We start from the raw sequence: 8,337 nt of genomic DNA on the forward strand, positions 1-8,337 counted from the left end.
ACCAAGCCATTTTTTAGCAAATCTGACATATGTCACTTTATGTGGTAATAACTTTAAAACGCTTTTACCTATCCAGGCCATTCTTAGACTGTTTTCTCGTCACATATTGTACTTCATGACAGTGGTAAAATTGAGTCAAAATTTTTAATTTTATTTATAAAACAAATACCAAATTTACCAAAAATTTGTAAACATTTGCAAATTTCCAAATTTCAATTTCTCTACTTTTATAATAGACAGTAATACCTCCAAAACTAGTTTCTTACTTTACATTTCCCATATGTCTACTTCATGTTTGAATCATTTTTTGAATGCTGTTTTATTTTTTGGGGACGTTAGAAGGCTTAGAAGTTTAGAAGCAAATCTTGAAATTTTACAGAAAATTTCCAAAACCCACTTTTTAGGGACCAGTTCAGGTCTGAAGTCACTTTGTGAGGCTTACATAATAGAAACCACCCAAAAATGACCCCGTTTTAGAAACTACACCACTCAAGGTATTCAAAACTGATTTTTACTAACTTTGTTAACCCTTTAGTAGTTCCACAAGAATTGAAGGAAAATGGAGATGACATTTCAGGATTTCACTTTTTGGGCAGATTTTCCATTTTTTCCAGTAACAAAGCAAGGGTAAACGGCCAAACAAAACTCAATATTTATTACCCTGATTCTGTAGTTTACAGAAACACCCCATTTGTGATCGTAAACTGCTGTACAGGCACACAGCAGGGCACAGAAGGAAAGGAACGCCATATGGTTTTTAGAGGGCCATGTCACATTTGAAGACCCGCTGATGCACCCCTAGAGTAGAAACTCCAAAAAATGACCCCATTTTGGAAACGACGGGATAAGGTGGCAGTTTTGTTGGTACTATTTTAGGGTACATATGATTTTTGGTTGCTCTATATTATACTTTTTGTGAGGCAAGGTAACAAAAAATAGCTGCTTTGTCACCATTTTTATTTTTTGTTATTTACAATGTTCATCTGACAGGTTTGATCATGAGCTATTTTTATAGAGCAGGTTGTTACAGATGCGACAATACCAAATATGACTACATTTTTTGGTTGTTTGTTTCAGTTTCACATAATAAACAATGAAAGCCATTTTTTTTTCCGGCGAATGTCTTATGTAGGTTCTTATTTTTTGCGGGATGAGATGATGGTTTTATTGGTACAATTTTGGAGTGTGTATGACTTTTTGATCGCTTGGTAATACACTTTTTATGATGTAAGGTGACAAAAAATGGCTTGACACTGTTTTTTTTTTTTATGGTGTTCATCTGAGGGGTTAGGTCATGTGATATTGTTATATAGCAGATGATTACTGACGTGGTGATACTTAATATGTATACTTTTTATTTATTACACAATGACAGCATTTTTTAAACAAAAAAAATAATGTTTTAGTGTCTCCATATTCTGAGAGCCATAGTTTTTTTATATTTTGGGCGATTGTCTTAGGTAGGGTCTCATTTTTTGCGGGATGAGGTGACGGTTAGATTGATGCTATTTTGGTGGGGAAACACCTTTTTGATCGCTTGGTGTTGCACTTTTAGTGATGTAAGGTGACAAAAATATATTATTTTTTTTAGCAGTTTTTATTTTACTTTTTTGAAAGTGTTCACCTGAGGGGTTAGGACATGTGATATTTTTATAGAGCCAGTCTATACGGACGCAGCTATATGTAATATGTCTACTTTTCTTTTTTTCCCATTTTTTTTTTTACTTTATTTTGGAAAAAGGATGCTTTTTTTTTTACTTGAAACTTACTTTTTTTATTATTAAAAAATAAACACTTTTTTCACTTTGTTCCACTTTGGGACTTCACCTTTTCAGGGTTTAAACCCTGTTTCAATTCAGTACAATACATTCTGTATTGAACTGAATTGAACTGTCAGCCTCTCACACAGTGAGAGGCTGACAGTTGCCTAGGAGACCCAGCGCTCCGGCTGGATCTCCTGGGCTTTCGTAGGCTGGCAGCTCCAATGCCTTACACAGGTATCAGGGCTGCCATGGCAACCATCGACCCCCTGTCAGCGCAGCGCGGGGGGGGCGATGGAGTCAGAGGGAGCCCCGTACCTCTGTATACCCCGCACGTGCCGTGGTCAGTGCTGACCGCCGCACATGAAAGGGTTTATCCGCCAGCATTACCGCACACAGCGATGCTGGCGGATGCAGCAGGGGCCCGGCTATCAGTAACAGCCAGGTCTGTGCTGGGGATCGGACGGGTGCAGCTCCTGCACCCGCCCGATCCCATCACGTACATGCATGTGAGGATGCGGCAAGAAGCCACATTCGCTCACGTACATGTATGTAAGGATGTGGGAAGGGGTTAAAGCTCAATCCTTATCTTACTGATCAGAATGTGGTTTAAATAAGTGTTTATGACCTCTTAGTAGTTTAGAGATAAGGTTTATTACAAAGTAAAAGTACCAGTCACACAGTTAGGCCTCTTGCACATGAGCGTATTTTCTTTCCGTGTCCGTTCTGTTTTTTTTTGCAGACCATATACGTAACCATTCATTTCAATGTTACTTTGTGTGCATTCTGTTTCTGTATGTCTGTATTTCCGTTCCGCAAAAAAATAAAACATGTCCTATTATTGTCCGCATTACGGACAAGGACAGTACTGGTCTATTAGGGGCCAGCTGTTCCATTCCGCAAAATACAGAATGCACACGGACTTCATCCGCATTTTTGGCGGATCCGTTTTTTGAGGACCGTGTGCATGAGGCCTTAGAAAAACTGTTAACCCTTTGTGACAGAAAGGCTCAATATTTTTTATAAAGGCCAATTGAAAATAAAATTTTTAGCCAAAAATGAGTAAAATGCAATCATAAACAAAAATTGTCTCCAAAGGTGTACATAGCCTTTAAGGAGCAGTAGTTGTGTACTTTGCTGCCAGTTATAACCAACCCACTAACTGCTGGGATGGTCCCAGTATACTTGGCAGCTGAACCTCTGGACTCACCAGGAGTCTCAGGAACTAGAAAACACACAAAAACCACAGGCACAGAGACATAACGCAGGTCTCAAGAGTCCAGATAGCACAGAAAAACAGGTAGGCTGGAATAGAACTGAAACAGGCTGGAAGACTAAAAAACATGAACTAAACCAAAAGAGCAGGGTAACACAGACTGAATACAGCAGGAACACAAGCAGGATCAGATCAGACATGACAACGGACACAGATAAGATATACAGAGTGGCAATGAATGGACAGCGCAACAGAAGCCCATGTTGTTATTGATGCTGTTGCTCAGCCAAGGGGAAGGCTAGACAAACTGCCAGGGGCATAGCTATAGGGGGTGCAGAGGTAGCAGTTGTTACTGGGCCCAGGAGCCTGAGGGGATCCAAAGACCCTTGTGCTCTATAAGAAGACACCGACATGCTGGCCAACCTACACCTCTGGCTGGAGGGAAGGGGTTAGATAAAGAATTTGGCATGGGGGGGAGGTACCATTTCAATTTTTGCCTCAGGCACCACGAAGACAATGTACTTCCCTGCCCCTGGCCACAAAGCACTGAGGGAAGGGGGCTCAAGCTGAACTCTTGCACCAGGGCCCATGAGCCTTTACCTATGCCCCTGCAAACTGCCATACCAAGAAATGTCCCTAAATCGCTCCCACAAGCAGCTGATGCTGGTACATCCAGAAGAGTGGCACCCGTGAACATCATTGTAACAGTACTTCCCTCCTTATACCCTATCTTCTATGGTCATCCGAAAACAACAAAGTGCAAAAGAACTATGGGAGTCATTTATAAAGACTGGCTTTTTTTGCTGGTCTTTGCTTTCCCCCTGCAGTGCTGGAGGATTCACATGATTTATGATGAGGTGTGAACTTTACTGGAGTAGTTTTCACTCTTCTTTTATGACTGTTTCCCGACGTAAAAGATGTTGGTGGTCATTTACTAAGATCAGCCTTTACGCCGGTCTTAGATTCCACCCTACACTGCTGTAAGATGTGGCTAATTTATGACAAGGCGTGTGCCTAGATATAAATTTGGTGAATCAACGGCAGTCCGTGCTCATGGCGTAAAAAATACTCCAGTCCCTGACTGGATTATTTTTTACGCCCACATTTATGCCTGTTTTCAGTAATAAATGTCAGTAAATTTGTCGGGGGCCCATCCCAGCATGCCCACAACGCATGCCCACCCTGCACAACTGTTGAACACAACGTAAAACCAGCCATGCTACTTAATATTGTCACACAGATGGTCAAAAAAGTGACTTGCAACTGTTTTATGACTAAAATAGTCACAGGTCACTTGATAAATGACCCACTGCTTGTTTGCCAGGGCCAAAGTCCTGGGCTGACCCCCACCACTCTGAAGTGGCAAGGACAACACACAGACTGGAAACAGAACTGAAACACCAGACTGGAAAACTAAAACATGAAATGAACGAAACTGTTAGGTCCTATTTACAGTTCCATTTTAATTCCATTGGCCTGATCCGGCTGAGGATCAGAGCTCACTATATCCAGCATTGCCGCATATGCATGTGTACCTCCGGTCCCCATTGACTATAATAGGATCCGGCAGTGATCTGGCCGCTTTTCCAGCATACAGGGTTTCCGCAGGACAAATACTGCTGCGTCTAGCCAACATTTATGCCAGAACAACCCATCGGAAAAGGCTACCGGATTCAGAACGCTCCTGTGAACGTATCCTGACAAAGCAATCAGGGTAACACAGACTGGGGCAGATTTATCAAAACTGATGCAAAGGAAAACTGGCTTAGTTGCCCATAGCAACCAATCAGATTTCACCTTTTTTTCAGAGTTCTTTTGGAAAATGAAAGAATCTGGTTGGTTACTATGGGCAACTAAGCCAGTTTCCCATTGCAACAGTTTTGATAAATCTTTCCCACTAAATACAGCAGGAGAACAGGCAGGATCAAGTCAGACACGACAACGGACACAGATCAGACATACAGCGGGTCATTTTACGATTATTTTTACATCAGCTCTTGGCGTAAACATAGTCGCGAGATCCTTTTTTGAACGTCCGTGTGACAATATTTTGTCGCACAGGCATTTTTGCCCATCCTCGCCACTCTCTCACCACTTGGGAGTGACGGCAAGTGGAGGTGGCCGACATTGGCCCTGACACATTTATTATCTATGTTTCCAGGTGTAAAGGTCAGAAGCTGGAGTCGTTTTTACTCCAGGTGTACCGACTTCCAGGGACTGCCAGCTTCAGAGGACATTACATAGAGGAGGTATAAGAAAAAAGGCTTTACAGGCTGATATAATGTGATATCAGAAGACATTACAGGGAGGGGGTATAAGAAAAGAGAACTAAAACTCCCAGCATGTTTAGGCTGATATTATGTGATATCAAAGGACAATTCAGAGAGGGAGTATAAGAGGAAAGGACTACAACGTCCAAGGTTTCTCAGGCTCACCACTTCTCCACTGCTGAACTCCACCAATGCCTGCAGTGATCATGAATGGTGATATTGTAGTGTCCCACTAGGTAGGAGTGGGCACTACACAAGGGTCAATTGGGTAGCGTGTTACTTCTACTCACAAGGGACAGTGATGTTACATTTGACTGTGCACTTTAATGCATTTTCTATGTGTTTTCCCCCTGTATTATGCTTTGCAGGCCTATTAGGGTGTAGTTAGGCATCCCAGACACTAGAGGGAGATAGGGAGCCCCTAGTATAAATGTCCAGGCCCAGACAGGGAGGAGGGAGTCTTAGTCAGGAGTCTGTGGAGACAGAAGTGAGAAGGCACCAGCCAGAGATATGCTGAGAGCCTCCTCCTGACATGCAGCTTGATAGCCCTGGCTGCTAGCTGCACCAGGAGGCTAGTGAAGAACCCTAGCCTGCCTGTGGATCAAGTGAGCCTCAGTTAGCTCAGAAGATTACCCCAGTAGAAGGGATGGACCTCCTGGGAGTAACCTGCAGTTTCCCTACCAAGCGAGGATAATATAACCAAGTACAGATAAGTAACCTGATGGGCAGAAGTACTATAAAGTGAAGAGCAAGGGTTTATACTGGAGGAAGGATTTATATACCAAGGATTAAAGCCAGCAATTAGGCATCCGGGCCTTGGGATCCAGCCAGCTAGAATAGCTGAGGGGATAGAGCAGCACTGCACTGCAAAGCATTAACTGTTTGCCCTCCAAGTATCTTGCATGATTAATACCTGCCATCATTGAAAGTAAACCTGCTTGTGAAGTATTGTTCAAGGGACTGCATCATCATTGACAACTGTAATTGTCTGTACAAAGTTTGGACTGTCTTCCAAGTAAAGCAACGTTTGGTTCACCATACAATCTGTGTACCTCAATTACTACTCCTACAAACCGGTGTGCCACCGTTACAGGCACTGGCCTCACGATCCTTAAAGGGACCTTACCTAAGGCACTCAAAACACCAATAACATTCAGGGCACCTCACATACCATCAGGCCTGGTCCCTATCTACAGAGTGTGCCCCAGAGGAACTAGTGTCTGCCTCTCTTTCACTGTCGCATGCCTGCCCAGGGTTCTCCTCAGAAAGGTGAGTAACCCTCGATTGCCCATACCGTGACCTCATTGTCGCTATACCCTGCAGGTCTGGTGTGCTGCAATATCATCACAGGTCCTTACCACTTTTCTTCTCCACTGCCGAGCTCCTGCCCCTCCTGCACTGATCACATGACAGAGACATCATCACAGGTCCTTACCACTTCTCATCTCCACTCCTGAGATATGGCCCCTCCTGCACTGATCACATGATGGTGATGTCATCACAGGCCCTCCAGCTGTTGCACTGTAGCAGATTATAGTGCCCGCCTGGTGGTACCCAACCCCCCATCCCCCTTTGGAATCCCAGACATTTTTGGTAATTTATAGCCAGACGATTTTTTAAAGGACATATCCAGGAAAAAAGATGTATTGTCATCCTACATTAACCCCTGCATACAGATACACACAGAAAGCAAGAGGCAATTAACCCCTGCCATACTGAACAAGGAAGAGATAAAAACATGATGGTACTATTCACACCTACAAGAATCCGCTGCAAAGATACACAAAGTACTGGGACCAGCGAATTACCATACCAAGAAACGGCCCTAAATCTGTCCCACAAGCAGCCGCCGATGGTAGGCTCAGAACAGTGGCACCTGTGAACACAATTATAACAACATGAAATTTCTGTTACATCATTTATTCGGGGAATGCAGCAACCCCCTCGCCTTCCAGTAGCCCATAGTTCACCTTTACTTGGCACTATGTTTTTTGTAAACACCCCGATCCCCGATTATTATTTTTTTTACGATAGGTATGCTTTAAATATTAGATCTCTACCCTAGACTGTATACTGAAGCAGGGTGTATAAAAACTGCTGTGCCAGCTGTCATAATAGTTTAGTGCTCTCATTAAGGGCTCTTTCACACTTGCGTTTTTTTCTTCCGGCATAGAGTTCCGTCGTCGGGGCTCTATGCCGGAAGAATCCTGATCAGTTTTATCCTAATGCATTCTGAATGGAGAGAAATCCGTTCAGGATGCATCAGGATGTCTTCAGTTCCGGACCGGAAAGTTTTTTGGCCGGAGAAAATACTGCAGCATGCTGCGCTTTTTGCTCCGGCCAAAAATCCTGAAGACTTGCCGCAAGGCCGGATCTGGAATGAATGCCCATTGAAAGGCATTGATCCGGATCCGGCCTTAAGCTAAACGTCGTTTCGGCGCATTGCCGGATCCGACGTTTAGCTTTTTCTGAATGGTTACCATGGCTGCCAGGACGCTAAAGTCCTGGCAGCCATGGTAAAGTGTAGTGGGGAGAGGGGGAGCAGTATACTTACCGTCCGTGCGGCTCCCGGGGTGCTTCAGAGTGACGTCAGGGCGCCCCAAGCGCATGGATCACGTGATCGCATGGCACGTCATCCATGCGCATGGGGCGCTCTGACGTCATTCTGGAGCGCCCCGGGAGCCGCACGGACGGTAAGTATGCTGCTCCCTCGCTCCCCACTACTACTATGGCAACCAGGACTTTAATAGCGTCCTGGCTGCCATAGTAACACTGAAAGCATTTTGAAGACGGATCCGTCTTCAAATGCTTTCAGTACACTTGCGTTTTTCCGGATCCGGCGTGTAATTCCGGCAAATGGAGTACACTCCGGATCCGGACAACGCAAGTGTGAAAGAGGCCTAAGAGAAACAAAATAAGAGTATTGCAGGTTTGATACCTTTAAATGGCTAACAAAAATAGTAGTAATGATGTTACATAGCGAGCTTTCATCAGGCGTACTGCAAGAATATATGAAGAAACAGCAATATATATACAATAAGAACAGAGGCATGGGGGGAATGAATGGACATTTGAAAAAAAAACAGAGCAA

This window comes from Bufo gargarizans, chromosome 1, assembly GCF_014858855.1.
Source record: "Bufo gargarizans isolate SCDJY-AF-19 chromosome 1, ASM1485885v1, whole genome shotgun sequence".
NCBI lineage: Eukaryota > Metazoa > Chordata > Amphibia > Anura > Bufonidae > Bufo > Bufo gargarizans.